The sequence below is a fragment of the Pan paniscus genome, chromosome 10, assembly GCF_029289425.2.
Source record: "Pan paniscus chromosome 10, NHGRI_mPanPan1-v2.0_pri, whole genome shotgun sequence".
Lineage (NCBI taxonomy): Eukaryota > Metazoa > Chordata > Mammalia > Primates > Hominidae > Pan > Pan paniscus.
Window position 1 is genome coordinate 113,500,056 of NC_073259.2, and position 18,276 is coordinate 113,518,331.

Below are 18,276 nucleotides of genomic sequence, written 5' to 3' on the forward strand. Positions count from 1 at the left end.
GGGTTGGAAATGGGAGGGTTTGGGGAGGAGGGTAGAGCCCTGGAGGAAAGACTAGTACCCTGTGTTTCTCTGTCAATCCCAGCTGTGCTGATCCCTGCCTGGAGCAACAGGACACAGAGCCCTTGCCAGGATGCTGCTCTGTTCTCACTAATGGTAGCAGAGAGGCGGAGATAGGCAGGCCACATATCCTGTCCCTGCCCTCCCCTTTATGCGACAAAGCCTGGCTGTTCCAGTCTGTATCTGAGCATCAGATTTCAGTGCAGGATTGAGGATAACTAACAGGGAGGCACTTTCAAATTGTTTCCTAATTATTATTAATAATATTCCCACCCTAAGAAAAAGCCCGCAGGGAGTTAAAACTCTTCACATCCTGTTGGGCTCAATGGGAATCCCCATTTCCTAACATCAACCGTTTGTCCCAGGTAAGGCCTCTCTGAGTACATACTTCTTCTGTTGTGTTCTCTATGTCCAACTTTCAGAAAACGTCTGCTCACAGGAGCAATCCTTCCTTTCCAAGTGGACCACTTCCTATGTCTGAGTTATTGAGAGAAATTGTCCTGAAGCATTGCTGCAGTGGTAAGTCCACAGTTGCCCTCAGGTATTGTGTTTTTAGCACAGCCTGGGGAAGAGTGGGGTGTGGTAGGGCTGGCTGAGTCTTAATACTCTAAGCTCCATGGTGAAGTCCATGGTGCAGTCCATGGTGGTCCTCGGCACCCACATGAAGTATTGTTGGAGGTCCCCACAGCAGCGTGAGTTGTAGCCTAGACTCTTTCATTCTTCTGATTTTCCAGCTAGTAATTGTTGGAACCCTCCCACCTCAAACACCACATACACACCCAACACACACACACACACACACACACACACACACACACACCCTTCCCAAGAACCAGTGCGAATTCTCAATTATAGCATAGTCAAATCTCAAATGGTAGCAAAGCATCTTTCCCATGATGAAGTTCCTGCCCATTTTCCTTGACTGGCTTTCAAATGATATGCTTTCAAAGCATAATCAGGAAAAGATAAGGCTTCATGCATGATCTGCAGGACTGTTTCTGGTGATCTTCAAATTATGCCCCCATCTGCCAGGTGCAGTGGCTCACGCCTGTAATCCTAGCACTTTGGGAGGCTGAGGGGGGTGGATCACTTGAGGTCAGGAGTTTGAGACCAGCCTGGCCAACATGGTGAAACCCTGTCTCTACTAAAAATACAAAAATTAGCTGGGCATGGGGCACGCGCTTGTAATCCCAGCTACTCAGGAGGCTGAGGTGGGAGAATCGCTTGAACCCAGGAGGCAGAGGTTGCAGCGAGCCAAGATGGCGCCACTGCACTCCAGCCTGGGTGACAGAGAAAGACTCTGTCTCAAAAAAGAGAAACAAAAATTATGCTCCCTCTAGCCTACTGGAAATAAAAAAAAAAAACATATTCTATCCCGAGCTTCACAGAGACCCAGGGGAAGCTTTGGAATTACCATTAACAAGAGCCCAGTTATATTCTTAGGGGCCATTTTATTCCTCTCTTTCTGGAAAAGGAAGCTGATTAGGTTCATTTCTCCAGCTACATAACTGGGTCCATTCATATTTATCATCTTTATGCATATCTGATTGCAAAGAATCACAGTACTAGTCTTATTATACACTTAGGTGTTTAGGCTTATGTTAATCATTCTTAACCTGACATAATTCCCCTAAGCCTATTAAAATGGTCACTTTTGTGGCTTTAAGTTTACCAACACAATAGTTCATCTAAGTTTCAAACAAGAAAAACAATGCTGATATTCAGAGAAATGGACTCTTAATGTCGCTCAGCTAGTAAATGATTATTAATTGGAAATAATTGATCAAACACTTTTACAAGTATCCTAAGAACCATTCTCTGTTTAACCTAGAGCAAAGAGCTCCCTATTCTTCTTGGAGCAAATAACAATTATTTTGCAAACAAGATTAGAGAAGATTTAAAAATGGGAAAATGGTTGCATTGGACTTTGTTTTTAATTATCTGCTCCATCACTGCCCCTTCCCCTGCACTGTTCAATCTGTAACTCAGAAAGAGAGTTCAGCTGGCTGATCTGTGAGTTATTGAAGTTTTGGCTTAGAAAGGAAATCTGATCTCTGTCTAAGTGGCACTAATGTGTGGGCTGAGAGCTGCTACTGTAAATTCAGCAAGGGATTCATTAATGCTGTGAGCCTCCTGGAGCACTGTAGATGGGTGACCTCTGAAATAAAAGCATAATAAGAAAAAGATAAGGCTTCATGCATGATCTGCAAGACTGTTTCTGGTGATCTTCAAGATATCTTAAGTCAGGACTACTTAGGGCTGGAAAGCCAGGAATTGTGAGGGGGCGGGGGAAGACCACCCAAAGTTTCAATGATATCATACAATTGATTCTTGGCTTTTTAACACTCTTTGGAAAAGCTCTCTCTTTTTTTCTCTCTCTCACACTATTTTCTTTGCTGAGAAAAACAGACTGCTGTTTTTGAAATTTTGATGATGCAGTTAACAAAGCTTGTAAATTGCTTATGGGAAGACATAGCTGGAAAATACCGGTTAGAATCCTACAGGGAGACCCAGTTGTTGGGGTGTCAGTCAGCTTTGTCAGATTCTGACTTTGGCATGGGTTATGGGGTTGGGGCTGTAGAGGGACAATGGGGCTGCCAGAGTAGCCTTCTTGGAGTTTCCTCTCATGATATCAAAGCTACCCTGACCACAGGATATATTGTTTTTATTGCAAATTGACTTTGTGAGTTTGAATTTCAAGTCAGCTAAGCCATGCACCCCTTAACAAAGGGGATACATTCTGAGAAACGGGTTGTTAGGTGATTTGATTTGTTATGCAAACAAATAGAGTGCATTTACACGAACATAGGTGGTATAGTCTAGTCTATTACACACCTGGGCTATATGATATGGCCTATTGCTCCTAGGCCACAAAACTGTAGAGCGTATTACCGTATTGGACACTGTAGGCAAATGCAACACAATAGTAAGTATTTATGTATGTAAACATAGAAAAGGTAAAGTAAAAATACAGTATAAAAGATAAAAATGATATACCTGTTAAGGGCACTCACCACGAATAGAGCTTGCAGGACAGGAGGTTGCTGTGGGTGAGTCAATGAGTGAGTGGTGAGTGAATGTGAAGGCCTAGGACATTACTGTACACTGCTGTAGACTTAATAAACACTGTACACTTAGGCTACACTAAATTTTTATAAAAATATTTTATTTCTTCAATAATAAATTAACCTTAGTTTACTGCCACTTTTTAATTTATGAACATTTAAATTATTATTATTATTTTTGAGACGGAGTCTTGCTCTGTTGCCCAGGCTGGAGTGCAGTGGTGCAATCTCGGCTCACTGCAAACTCCGCCTCCTGGGTTCACGCCATTCTCCTGCCTCAGCCTCCCGAGTAGCTGGGACTACAGGCGCCCGCCACCACGCCCGGCTGATTTTTTGTATTTTTAGTAGAGACGGGGTTTCACCACGTTAGCCAGGATGGTCTCGATCTCCTGACCTCGTGATCTGCCCGCTGTTTTAAAAACTTTTTGACTGTCATAATAACATAGCTTAAAATGCAAAAACATTGTACAGCTGCACAAGACTATTTTCTTTATATCCTTATTCAATAAATTTTTTTCTATTTTTAATTTTTTTAACTTTTAAAATATTTTTTTTAATTAACAACTAAGACATAGGTACAAACATTAGACCAGGCCTGCACAGGGTCAGAATCATCAAGACATCACTAAGCAATAGATATTTTTCAGTCCCCTTATAATCTCATGGGACCACTGTCGTATTTGTGGTCCATTGTTGACCAAAACAGTGTTATGTGTTGTATTGTGAGAGTAGGTTTGTTATTGTCTTAGTCCTTTTTCTGCTGCAATAACAAAATATCAGACTGGGTAATTTATAAAGAAAAGAGATTTATTTGGCTTATCATTCTGGAGCTTGGGAAGTCCAAGATTGAGGGGTTGCATCTGGTGACGGCCTTCTTGCTGCATCAAAACATGGCGAAGACATTACATGGCAAGAGAACAAATGTGTGTGAGAGATAAATGGGGGTCAAACCTCATCCTTTTACCAGGAACCCACTCCCGTGCGAACTAACCCACTTTCGTGATAACTGCATTGATTTATTCATGGGCTACTCACCTCTTAAAAGTCCCACCTCTCAATACTGTTATAATGGAAATTAAATTTCAACATGGGTTTTGGAGGGGACATTCAATCCATGGCATTTCCACTCCTGATCCCCCAAAACTCATACCCTTCTCACATACAAAATACATGCATTCTATCCCAAAGGTCCCAAAAGTCTTAACTCATTTCAGCAACAACTCAAGAGTCTCATCTAAATCAGATATAGGTGAGACTCAAGACATGATTCATTCTGAGTCAAATTTCCTCCAGTTGTGAGCCTGTGAACTAAAAGCATGTTGTCTACTTTCAAAATACAATGGTGGGACAGTCATAGGAAAGACATTCCCATTCCATTCCAAAAGGGGGAAATAGGCAAGAAAAGGGGTAACTGAACCCAAGTAAGTCCAAAACCTAACAGAAAACAACATTTTCCCTGGAGAATGTTGGGTAATCATACCCTTTGACTTTGTATTCTACATCCTGGGCACACTGGGGTGAGGGTTTAGCCCACAAGGCCTCAGGCAGCCCTGTCCCCATGGCTTTGCTAGGCTCAGCTCATATTTGAGCTCTCTTTGGTTGGGGTCTTGTGCCTGCAGCTTTCTTAGGCAAGCATTGCATGCTGGTAGTGCTACAGTTCTGGGGTCTCTGAGGTGGTTTTGCTCCCATGGCTCCACTGGGCATTGCCTTAGTGAGGACTCTCTGTGGTGACTTTGACACCATATTTCTGCTTGGCATTGCTCTGGTAGGAGCTCTCTGCTGTAGCTGTGCCCAAGTGACAAGCCTCTACCTAGTCCCCAGGCTGTTTACAAAATCATTCGAAATCTAGATGGAGGCCACCATGGCTTCGTAGCTAATCCACTCTGCACATCTACAGATTTAGCACCATGAGGATGACACCAGGATTTAATCTTTGAGCCCTCTAGGGCTGTGGCTTGAGACATACGAAGGCCCACTTGAACCATGGCTGGGGTGGCTGAGGGATGCTGAGGGAAGCAGAGTCCTGAGGCAGCCCTGGATAGTGAGCCCATGGAGGATGCCCTGGGCTTTTTCCCTGAAACCATTCTTCCTTCCTAGAGCTTTGCCTGTGATGGGAAGTGTAGCCTCAAAAATGTTTGAAATGTCTTTGGGGTCTTTCTTCCATTGTCTTGATGAATAGTACCTGGCTCCTTTCTAGCCATTTTAATCTCTTGAGCAAACAGTCTTTTGGCCACACCCTTATTTTTCTTTCCCTGACATGCTTTTTTACTCTTTACATGGCCAGGCTTTGAATGTTCTGAATCTTCTTGTTCTGCCTCTTTTCTTTTTTTTGAGATGGAGTCTTGCTCTGTTGCCCAGGCTGGAGTGCAGTGGCACGATCTCGGCTCACTGCAACCTCCGCCTCCTGGGTTCAAGTGATTCTTTTGCCTCAGGCTCCTGAGTAGCTGGGACTACAGGGGTGCGCCACCACGCCTGGCTAATTTTTGTATTTTTAGTAGAGATGGGATTTCACCATATTGGCCAGGCTGGTCTCAAACTCCTGACTTTGTGATCCACTTGCCTCAGCCTCCCGAAGTGCTGGGATTACAGGGGTGAGCCACCATGCCCAGCTGCCTCTATTTTAATTATAAAGTTCATCTTTAAGTTATTTCTTTCCTTTCACATCTCACTGTATATGGTTAAAAGTAGCCATGCAGCAGCCTGGCAGCCTGAATGCTTTGCTGCATAGATATTTCTTTCACTAGATATTCTAGTTGATCTCTCTTAAGTTCTGCATTTTGTAAAGACCTAGAACATGGACACAATTTGGCCAAGTTATTTGCAACTGCATAACAAGGATGGCCTTTACTTCAGTTTCCAATATGTTGTTCCTCATTTCTGTCTGATACCTCATCAGAATGGCCTTTACCATTTGTATTTCTATCAACATTTTGGTCATGACCACTTAAGTAATCTCTAAGACATTACAGAATTTTTTTGGTCTTCTTATCTTCTTCTGAGCCCTCACTGAAATTGTCCTTAACACTTTATTCATAGCAATCTAGGCTTTTTCTAGCCTGCTCCTCCAAATTCTCCCGCCTTCTACACATTACCCAGTTCCAAAGCTGCTTCTACATTTTCAGGTATTTGTTATAGTAACAGCTCCACTTCTCTGTACCAATTTTCTGTCTTAATTTGTTTTCTCCTACTATAACAGAATACCTAAGACTAGGTAGTTTATAAAGAACAGAGATGTATTGCTTACAGTTCTGGAGGGTGGCAAGCGTAAGGTGGAGGGTCTCATATCTTGCAAGGGTGGTCATGCTGCATCATCCCATGGTAGAAGGCAGAAGGGCAAGAGAGCATGAGAGAGAGGAGGGAGAGAGGGAAAGAGAGAGAGACAGAGAGAGAGAAAAAACAAGAGAGAGCTGAACTCACTTTTATAACTGCTTTGGCTTTAATGTCATTCCAAAACTCATGTTGAAATTTATTGCCATTGTAACAATATTCAGAGGTGGGATCTTTAAGAGGTGATTAGGTCATAAGACCTAATCAATGGGGTGAATGAATCTTGCAGTGGTTGGAACTTTGATCTCTTTCATTGAGCTCCCAGATGCTGAGTTTATAATTTTAATTTCTAGGATTAAGAAACTCTTCTTAGGTGCCCAAATTGGAAAAAAAAAATGTATATGGTTGATGGAAGTCTTTTCATACTAGCACTGCTGTTTGCCTCGCTCGTCATATTTGTTGTCTATCAGGAAGAGAAAATTCATAGGGAAGTAGACAAGCATAGGCACTGAAATAAGCCCTTTCCTTAAGCAGGCCATGGGGACTGAGAAGTTCAGTTCAAAAAGGAGCACTTTAAACTTCCAATGGTCCTCATTTCTTAATGCTTATAAAAAAAATCTGAAATATTCAGATTCCAAAATCTTTTTTCTAAGATATTACTTGGCCAAAGCAAAATTTTAAATAATCTTAAATCAATTTCTCTCTTTAGACCCTCCTGAATCACAATTTTAACCTAATAATAGCCTTTATACTACTACTCTCCCCAAATCCTATACGCTTCCATTTCCTTCTGCCCCATTTATCCCTCTGATTTGCTCTTCCTCCCTCTAGGCTCTCCTGCATCACCTTAAGCTCCATTGTCTCTTAGAGTTAAATCTCCCTCAGAACAAACAAAACCCTTTTCTGTTGATTTCAAACCCTGGTCTCAGTCTTAGCTGAGAGCCATTGTCAAAAGACTTTTCAAAGCCCAGACAGGACAGGGAGAAATTTGCAGAGAAATTATCTTATGAATGTATAATGCAGGACTCACTAATCTTATCAATAAGTTCATGTGCTAGTGGTAATCTTACATGCTAAGGACTGGATAGAAAGAGCAGGGTTGGAAGCTCTCAAGAATGATTTAAAAGGACCTGGCTTTTACAGAAAATCAGAGGGCCTTAGAAAAGCTGTAAATGTTGGATAAGGTCTTTTGGAGTCTAACCCAAAGTCTTCTCTATGAAGGTAGATTAGACTCTAATCCAGTCGGAAGCAAGGAAAGGATGAGTTCTTTGGAGACTTCAGAGATAGTTCTTTATACCTTTAGACACCATTCAGGAGAAGATCTTGAAGCAGATGCAGCCCTGGCTCTCCTTTAACTTTTCACAAATAAATATTGCCAAGTCAGAAGTTGGGTATTTAACACATAAGAATAGATTAGAATAGGAAATGATCCTACTGCCAGAACTCCCAATTCCTTGCTGAGTGCTTTGAAAAGAGCTTAGGACAAAAACGAAGTGGAAATCTGAATAAATTTATGGCCTTACCAATAAAACATCTGGATGCTCCCACATTAGTCATTCAACTCCAAAGGAGGGAGTCTCTTAATAAAGATAGTAGTACACATTTAAAAAAAAGACATTGCACAAAGAATTGCCCTGTCTTGGCTAAAAAACAATAGAGAAAATACAGTCTTCCTTCGGTATCCATGAGGAATTGGTTTCAGGATACAAAAATTTGCAGATACTCAAATAACCAGTATAAAGTGGTGTAGTAATTGCATATAACCTACATATAACCTCCTATATACTTTAAATAATCTCCAGATTACTTATAATACCTGTATTCGTCCATTTTCACACTGCTAAAATAACTTCCTTGAGACTTGGTAATTTGTAAAGGAAAGAGGTTTTATTGATTCACAGTTCCACCTGACTAGAGAGGGCTCAGGAAACTTACAATCATAGCAGAAGGCAAAGGGGAAGCACGCACCTTCTTCACAAGGTGGCAAGAGAGAGAAGAAAGCCAGCAAAGGAGAAATGGTCAACACTTGTAAAATCTTCAGCTCTCATAAGAACTCACTCACTATCGATCGAGACCATCCTGGCTAACACGGTGAAACCCTGTCTCCACTAAAAATACAAAAAATTAGCCAGGCGTGGTGGCGGGCACCTGTAGTCCCAGCTACTCAGGAGGCTGAGGCAGGAGAATGGCATGAACCTGGGAGGCGGAGCTTGCAGTGAGCCAAGATTGCCCCACTGCACTCCAGCCTGGGTGACAAAGTGAGACTCCATCTCAAAAAAAAAAAGAACTCACTCAGTATCATCAGAACAGCATGGGGTAAACCACCACTGTTATCCAATCACCTCCCACTAGGTCCCTCCCTTGACACATGGGGATTACAATTTGAGATGAGATTTGGGTGAGGACAAAAGGTCAAACCATATCATTTCACCCCTGGCCCCTCCAAAATCTCATGTATTTCTCACATTTCAAAACAGTCATGGCTTCTGAACAGTTCTCCAAAGTCTTAACTCATTCCAGGATTAACCCAAAAGTCCAAGTCCAAAGTATCATCTGAGACAAGGCAAGTCCCTTCCACCTATGAGCCTATAAAATCAAAAGCCAGTTAGTTACTTCCTAGATACAATGGCATTATAGGCATTGGAAAATGCTTCCATTCCAAATGGGAGAAATTGCCCAAAACAAAGGGGCTACAGGCTCTATGCAAGTCTGATAGCCAACCGGGCAGTGATTAAATCTTAAAGCTCCAAAATAATAGTTTTTGACTTCATGCCTCACATCCAGGGCATGCCAATGCAAGGGGTGGGCTTGCGTGGCCTTAGGTAGCTCATTCATGGGCTGGTGTTGACTGCCTGCAGCTTTTCCAGGTGCATGATGCAAGCTGTTGGTGGATCTACCACTCTGAGGTCTGGAGGACAGTGGCCCTCTTCTCACAGCTTCACTAGGTAGTGTCCCAGTGAGGATTCTGTGTGGGGACTCCAATCCCACATTTCTCTTCTGCACTGCCCTAGCAGAGGTTCTCCATGAGGGCTCTAACCCTGCAGCAGACTTCTGCCTGGACATTCAGGCATTTCCATACAGCCTCTGAAATCTAGGCGGAGGTTCCCAAATCTCAATTCTTTGTTTATTTATGTATTTATTTACTGTAGAAAGTCAAACAATATAGAGGAGATATTCTGATGTCTCTTCTTCTTCTTCTTTTTTATTTTTTATTTTACTTTAAGTTATCAGATACATGTGCAGAACATGCAGGTTTGTTACATAGGTATACATGTGCTATTGTGGTTTGCTCCCCTATCAATCTGTCATCTAGGTTTTAAGCCCCACATACATTAGGTATTTGTCCTAATGCTCTCCCTCCCCTTGCCCCTCACCCCCTGACAGATTCTGGTGTGTGACGTTCCCCTCCCTGTGTCCATGTGGTCTCATTGTTCAGCTCCCACTTATGAGTGAGAACATGAGGTGGCCAAACCTCAATTCTTGACTTCTGTGCACCCACAGGCACAACACCACATGAAAGCTGCCAAGGCTTGGGGCTTGCACCCTCTGAAGCAATGGGCTGAGCTGTTTTTAGTCATGGCTGGAGTTGAAGTGGCTGGGATGCAGGGTGCCATGTCCTGAGGCTGCACAGAGCAGCAGGGGCCCTGGGCCCAGCACGCAAAACCATTTTTCTCTCCTAGGCCTCCATGTCTGTGATGAGAGGAACTGCTGTGAAGATCTCTGACATGCCCTGGAGATATTTACCCCATTTTCTTGGTGATTAATATTTGGCTCCTCATTACTTATGCAATTTCTACAGCTGGCTTGAATTTTTCCCTAGAAAATTGGTTTTTCTTTTCTACCTCGTAGTCAGACTGCAAATTTTCCAAACTTTTATGCTCTGTTTTTTCTTGAATGCTTTGCCACTTAGAAATTTCTTCCACCAGATACCCTAAATCATCTCTCTCAAGTTCAAAGTTCCACAGATCTCTAGGGCAGGGGCAAAATGCCACCAGTCTCTTTGCTAAAGCATAGCAAGAGTGACCATTACTCCAGTTCCCAGTAAGTTACTCATCTCCATCTGAGACCACCTCAGCCTGGACTTCATTGTTCATCTCACTATCAACATTTTGGTCAAAGCCATTCAACAAGTCTCTAGGAAGTTCCAAACTTTCCCACATCTTCCTGTCTTCTTCTGAGCCCTCCAAACTTTTCCAACCTCTGTGCCTTACCTGGTTCCAAAGTTTCGTCCACCTTTCAAGCATCTTTATAGCAGTACCCTACTCCTGGTACCAATTTACTGTATTAGTTCATTTTCACACTGCTGTAAAGAACTTCCCTGAGACTGTGTAATTTGTAAAGGAAAGAGGTTTAATTGACTCACAGTTGACATGGCTAGAGAGGCCTCAGGAAACATACAATCATGGCAGAAGGCAAAGGGGAAGCAAGCACCTTCTTCACAAGGTGGCAGGAAATAGAAGAAAGCCAGTGAAGGAGGAACTGTCAACACTTTAAAACCATCAGATCTCATGGGAACAGCATGGGGGAAACCACCACCATGATCATCCAGTCATGTCCTACTAGGTCCCTTTATTTACATGTGGGGATTACAATTCAAGATGAGATTTGGGGACACAGAGCCAAACCATATCCATACCCAATACAATGTAAATTCTGTATAAATATTTGTTATACTGTATTGTTTAGAGCATAATGAAGAGAAAAAGAGTCTACATGTTCAGTACAGATGTACATTTTTTAAAGAATATTTTCAATTTGAGGTTGGTTAAATCCATGAATGTGAAGCCCATGGATGTGGAGAGATGACTCTGTGTAAAAAATGCAGTGACTAATCAATGAGGTGCTCAGAGGAAACTTTAAAGATTAAAGGAGCCCTTCTAATTGGTTTATTTGAAATAAGTGCTTCTATCAATGGAATATTTTAAAAATTCCCAGAAATTAAAAAAATTGAATAAATACTTTTGATATGTTAAAGATGATAATCTTATAGAAACTTAAACGGTCTAAGAGTCTGAGTTTACATGCTTTCAGTGAAAGTTTGCAAATGAGACTTATTATTTTTGGCTTAATGAAAAAGTTATATTTTCTCTGATTTGTCAGGGTAAAGTATAATAGAAGCTTATGATTTTATTCTAATTGGGTATATTCTTTTTTGTTTGTTTGTTTGTTTTGAGACGGAGTCTCGCTCTGTCGCCCAGGCTGGCACAATCTCGGCTCACTGCAAGCTCTGCCTCCCAGGTTCACGCCATTCTCCTGCCTCAGCCTCCCTAGTAGCTGGGACTACAGGCACCCATGACCATGCCCGGCTAATTTTTTGTATTTTTAAGTAGAGATGGGGTTTCACCATGTTAGCCAGGATGGTCTCGATCTCCTGACCTTGTGATCCACCTGCCTTGTGATCCAAGTGCTGGGATTACAGGCGTGAGCCACCGCGCCCAGCCTTAATTGGGTATATTCTTAAACTTACACAGGTTAACTGATCAAATAAACTAGGCTTACTTCTATTTAATACTTATGGTTATGAAAAATATGCATTTGTGTTGACTTATTCTGAAAAATTTTACTTCAACACTAATTATGTTTTGTAGTCTGTTAGACTATTAATTTCCAAGATATTTGGAACTATTAAATTTAGTTAATGAATAGATAGTCATTGGATGACAATATAATTTCTGAGTAAGATAGCATATTAAAACGTTAATTATTAAGCATAACTTAAAGTTTGTATACTTTTGCTTCTTATTTTTATATGCTATCTTTGTGCCTGTTAATGAATGTAATCCTTTTTGCCACTTTGAGAAGTTGTATTAGGGTTGTGTGTAGCTGTAGAAAATTGCGTTATATTCATGAGCTCTGCTAGTCTGCAAAGTGCTGATGTGTGACAGTGGACAATTATCCACACTTCCTGCTTACCCCAGTTTTCTCTGGGAAATAAGGTTACTTTGGTTAAAAGTTATAACTGAATATACCTGAATGAGACTCTATTAGGAATAATCTTGGCAGAGAGGTACATGTTTTTATGCAAGTTAATAATATATGTTTTTGTTAAGGGAAAAAGAAGATTGTAGTATGTGTAAATGCTTCTGAAAAGCTATAAAATGTATTAGAATCTTAGCAAAATTTGTTCAATTTTGATGACCTTGTTTCCTTGTTTTACTGCTTATTGTCTTCACCTATAATATAAAGGTTATTTATTTATTTATTGTCTCATTGATTTATCCTTTAGGAAAAAGAGACCAGTAGATCTTCACTTCAAGGGAATTCTGGATTTTGAATTTTTTCCCTTTCCTTATGTCTCTTTATTCATGCTTATAAGAGGTGTGAAAAGTTGGGGGAATCCTACCTGGTATGGTTAAGAGGATAGCAAGCAATTTAGACAATGCCATGAAGGCCACTGCAGGGTACCAGAATTGTCACCCCAAAATATGTCACTTTGGCATAAGAATTATTTTGAGCTGAAGGAAACTGAGAAATAGCAGGCACAGGAAGAATTCTCTGCTCTCCCCTTTTTTGCTTAAAAGCAGGACTTATATTTCCCTTTGTAAAACTGACATAAATTTCTGTTTGTAAAGGTGTTCCCCGTATTAGGAAGAGAAGGATGACTCTCTTCATAACAAACCTTACTAAACAACCCTTATTTACCATACATGTTCTAGTCACCTTCCCACAATTTGCTGCCCCTAGGAGCCTAAACCCCAACTTTCCTTTGTCTTGTTACTTCTCTCACACAGGATTTAGTGCCCGTTGTTAAAATGGTATATAAACCCCCAGGGCTAACTGCTTGTTTGGGTTCTTCACTTGTAAAAATGCCTCTGTCTACATAAAAATTAAAATATTAACATCAAATAAAATTTGTATGCCTTTTTCCTCATTTAATCTGTCTTTTGTCAGATTAATTCACAAGTCCCACTCACAGTACCTGAGAGTAGAGAAAAAGGTTTCTTTTTCTCCTCTAAGCCACAGAACTCCTCATCCAAGAAGATGATGAAATTGGACAAGTGGTGGGTTCAGAACAGATCTGCTTTAGACATCATATTGGACTCTGGAGGAAGAACATGTGCTGTTTTAGTAGAAGAATGTCATATGTAAATCTCTGCAGACCTCTCTTAGATTTTTAATATTAATAAAAAGATCTGGGGAAGTAAACAAAGAAATCAGAAACTTAGGTCATTTGGTTAACAACTCCATGTCTGGTTCTGTGAACTCTTCAGATTGGGGGATGGGATCTGTTCTTTTAGTGTAACCTGGATGCCCTTGGCTCCTGACTGAGAAGTGAAGAACAAACTGACCATAATCCTGGTTTAGTATTTGTCTGTGTGGCAGGGTTCACATGTGTGATCTCTGGAGTCATAAATGCTGTTGCTCAGCAGCTGTCCCATCAAATGTTCTGGCAAAAGGAAGGCAGAAAGAACTGGAAAATCTGACCCTTTTAGAGGTTGAAACAACCACCTCCAGAAACTTAGATGCAATTATTGATAGAATCTTGATATGCAATTATGACACCTCTAATAGTGGTAAAGAGCTGGATTGATTACATCCTCAGAAATCAATGGTTTATCCTTCAACTGAGGCTGAAAAATGACCTCAGGAGGGGCTGAGAACAGAAGTCTCCTTACCTCATATTCAGGCTGGGTGCTGAGAACCAAACACACCCTACTCTGTGTGTGTTTAACATGACATTGTGCTATTCTTGTGTCTTCATTAGAGTGGGCTACACAGGCAGATGTTGATTATTAAAACTTCCTGAAGATTCTTCACCTCTCTTGCTTTGAAATTGTCACGTAGCTGTTTCTAGCAATTCTGAACTGTTGTACCATGAACCTTACCCAATCCTAATCATATCTGGGCTTTCAAAGCCCACCTTAAATCAACTTCCAATTCTTAATAAATTCTGACCTCACCTTCTTCCTGCAAGACACGGCCACAGCTTTGCTAGGTGGTATTGTTACAGTAGATAGTTAGGCAATAGTGAGCAGAGCAGGAGAGCCCCGCGAACTCCCAGCCCAAGAATGTCAGGTGACCGTCAGGTGATGGTTAGGCAGTTGTTAAACTGTCTCTAAAATGATAATTGGTCCCAGCCAACGCCGGGGAAAGGCAGTCTCCCAGTAGACAGAAAACACCTGAAGCTGCTGATCAGTAGCTTCCCGATAAAATCTCAGGAGCTGGGTAAGCGGGCTCAAGCATGCGCACTAAGAGGCAAAATGGTGGAGTTTAACTGGTGTTTGACCTTCCTCTAGGAACGCTTGACTGGTAAGGAAGAACGCGGCGTATGAGCAGGTACACAACTAAGGTAAACACACTGCGCATGCAACACCCCCAGGGCTGGCAGGCCATTACGCATGCAGAATGCCAGCGTATAAAACCCCAAGTTAAAGGTCAAACTGCAGACTTGAATCTCTCAAGTGGCCCCCTTGGCCCTCTTATAAGTGTACTTTACTTTCTTTTACTCCTGCTCTAAAACTTGCCTCGGTCTCTCACTCTGTCTTATGCCCTTTCCTTTGCCTTATGTCAAATTCTTTCTCTGAGGAGGCAAGAATTGAGGTTGCTGTAGACCCGTATGGATTTGCTGCTCCTAACAGTGTTTCCTTTACTGCAGTAAGCAATGAACTCAGCTTTGTCTTATCAAGAGGTTGTGTCTGTGGTATTAGTGGAGCCAGCCTTTGACAGATGTTACAATTGGTTTAAAGGAGAAGTCAAACCACAAAGACTTTTATAGAGCAGAAATAATGAAATAAATTTGCAAGTGACTGCAAAACTGGCTTTATTGTCGGGGGAAGAGACAGGTTCTCTCCCTAACAGACAGAATTTATTTTCATGTCTATAGACAAAATTACTGAATGTAAGTACTGTAATTACTACAGTACTTAGATAAATGACTGTAACTTTATTAGGCAGTAATACAGTTACAGAGCTCCCATAGAATCAGAATCAGATTATCTGGAAGGTTATACCCTAGACAATGCGTAGTTTTCCATTGAAGCGTAAATTTTTCCCTAAACTAGGTTCTGGGTGTGCTGTTCTAGGGGATTTCCCAGGCATTATTGCGTTTAATCTTTACCACACCCTACAAGATGAATATTACAATTTCCTTTCTTTCAAAATGAGGAAACTGAGGCTCAGTGAGTTTTTTAAAAAACCACAAAAATGCTCTAATAACGTGTAATATATTTTGGTTAATGCAAACATCATATACTGAGAGGAAAAACTAAAAATTTTTGAATGGCAAGGAGAGAAAAGAATTACTGGGTATCATATGGCTGGGTGCTATCCAGTACTTTAATTTGGGTTCTTTAAGTTCATAGTAGTCTGCGCCTTTCACTGTCTTTGAGCTATTTTATAACTCTGTAAATGAAAAAAAAAAAAAACCATAGTAATGTAAATGATTCTCATCCACAGTCAATGCAAATGAATGTTTGGTGGAGAAAACCAGTCTTGCATCTATTAACAAATGCATTTCCTCATTGCTGGGCATTTCTGATTGCCTACATAGGCGTCTGCTCTTTGAATTCTCCTTTGAACCAGTTTAACACCTTAGGGTTTCCTCATTAATTGGTGAATAAAATAAAACCTTTGACGTGTTCATTTTCTATTTGTATGACAGTCATGATTTTTACTCTTTAAGAAAATGTCTTTTAAAAAACAGAAATGACTTTAGCTGTGGGGCCACTTAATGTTTTGGGCCATAGGGAAGGTTAGCAGCTAATCTAAGGCTCTCCCTGCTCTGAAATTATTAGATTTTATGACCACATACCTGACATTCCTAGAGTTGCATGTTAAGCCATCTATTGTTTTCTTTCCAGAGCTATCTGATAGCACAGGCTGTCTGTGAAATACAGTCTGAGCAATTAGGCCTAGCTAACGTCTTCCTGACTGAAATGCCAGTACAAATATCTGACAGAAGCAAGTGATTGAAAATAAATAGGGGCCAATTAATGGGAACTAATTTGGTATTACAATGGAAATAGGTGACCTAATGCATTCTAATTCCAGTTAAATGTGACTAATTCCAGTTAGTGTTTGAATTTCAGATACAGTTAACTTTAACCACTTGAGTCCTTGGAAGTTTCACAGTTATCACTAGTTATGCTGTAGAAATGTCTAGATCTTCACATGTTACCCTTGGGGCCTTTGTGACCTGGTAACTCCTGCTTCACCCTCCTGAGACCTGCATCATTAATTACTCATATAGTGTATTAAAGCTGAAATTCTTAGGTTAAAGGCATCAAAAAACTCAGATGTTTTCAGAAAATAGAGTATTAATCAGGGTCTTCTTTGCTGCAAGTGACAGGAAAGTCAAACTAATTTAAGTAAAAAAAAAAAAGACTTTGTTGGGTCACATGGCAACAGTCCAGGGGCAATGTGAGTTCAGGTATAGCTAGATCCAGGGGCTCCAAACATGTCTTCAAGACCTGATATTTCTCCTTCTCTGTGTTCTGCTTCCTTTGGGTTGATTTCCTTGCTGATGGCCCTCCTCTGCTGATGGCCTTAGGTTATTCCTGGCTTGCAGGGTTGCTTGCCCAAGACCAGTGGAGAAGAGTCTGGTTCTCACCAACTCTTTCCAGTTGTTCAAACAAAAGACTCAGGATTGGCTCCGATTGGACTGATTGCCATGGCTTGGATTACGTGTCCATCTCAGAACCAATTGCTGTGTCTAGGAGGATGTGATGTTCTGATTGGCTAGGTTTGGGTCACATGTCCAGGATTATAGCTCATGGTTGAACACCTACCCCTGTGTTCCACCCAAAGCACAAACAAGAACAAAAAACCAAACACCGCATATTCTCAATAGGTGGGAATTGAACAATGAGAACACATGGACACAGGAAGGGGAACATCACACTCTGGGGACTGTTGTGGGGTGGGGGGAGGGGGGAGGGATAGCATTGGAAGATATACCTAATGCTAGATGACGAGTTAGTGGGTGCAGCACACCAGCATGGCACATGTATACATATGTAACTAACCTGCACAATGTGCACATGTGCCCTAAAACTTAAAGTATAATAATTAAAAAAAAAAAAAAAAAGAATGAGAGTAGAGGAGGGGAGGCTCCCAAGGGGAAAATCCAGGGAACTTGGCTGTGGGAAGCCCAAAACACCATGTAAACCAAAAATAAAATTCTAAGGCCCCCCCCCCAACCATCTGAATGGACCCCTCCTCTCGGCCAAGGGCATTCCAGCATTGACCTGAAAATCTGGTTCAGGCCATGATGGAAGAGGAGTCGGACATGCCTCATTATACCCCTCCAGCAGTAACATTAACGCAGACCTTAAGTTTGATAAGAAACATTTACAGTCTATTCTCTCTGAAACCTGCTACCTGGAGGCTTTATCTGCTTGATAAAACCTTGGTCTCCACAACCCTTTATCATAACCCACACATTCCTATCTCTTTCAACCAACTGCCAATCAGAAAAAATTTAAATCTACCTCTGACCTGGAAGCCCCCACCTTTTGAGTTGTCCTAGATCATACTGATGTAAATCTTACATGCATTGACTGATGTATTATGTCTCCCTAAAAATGTATGAAAGCAAGCTGTGCCCCAGCCACCTTGGGCACATGTTCTGAGGACCTCTGGAGGCTATGTCATGGACTCATCCTTAACCTTGGCAAAGTAGATTTTCTAAATTGATTGAAATTTGTCTCAAATACTTTTTGGTTCACACTGCATAGGAATTGTAGTATCACATGTTCGCTGAAGCCCTCAGGTTACAACTCTTGTCAAATGGCCATACTTCTTGAGGGATCTCTCTGAGGAACAACTGTGTTGTTAATTGGTATCCAAAAACATTCATTTATTTGATCAATTAGCACTTTCTGAGAAGTTCCTGTGAGACTGACCCTAAACTTTATGTTAGGGATGCAGAAATAAAAACTATATCACT

The 18,276-nt window shown here is 41.2% G+C and overlaps 1 protein-coding gene across 1 annotated transcript in view; it reads left to right on the forward strand.

Annotated features, from left to right (window-relative positions):
- Nucleotides 1-18,276, forward strand: part of LOC112441406 (dynein axonemal heavy chain 11-like) — a 177,660-nt gene that overhangs the window by 57,433 nt on the left and 101,951 nt on the right. The window contains exon 3 of the transcript XR_010108959.1: nt 14,627-14,679. The gene's annotated coding sequence lies outside the window, so the exon portion shown is untranslated. The remainder of the gene's footprint in view (nt 1-14,626; nt 14,680-18,276) is intronic.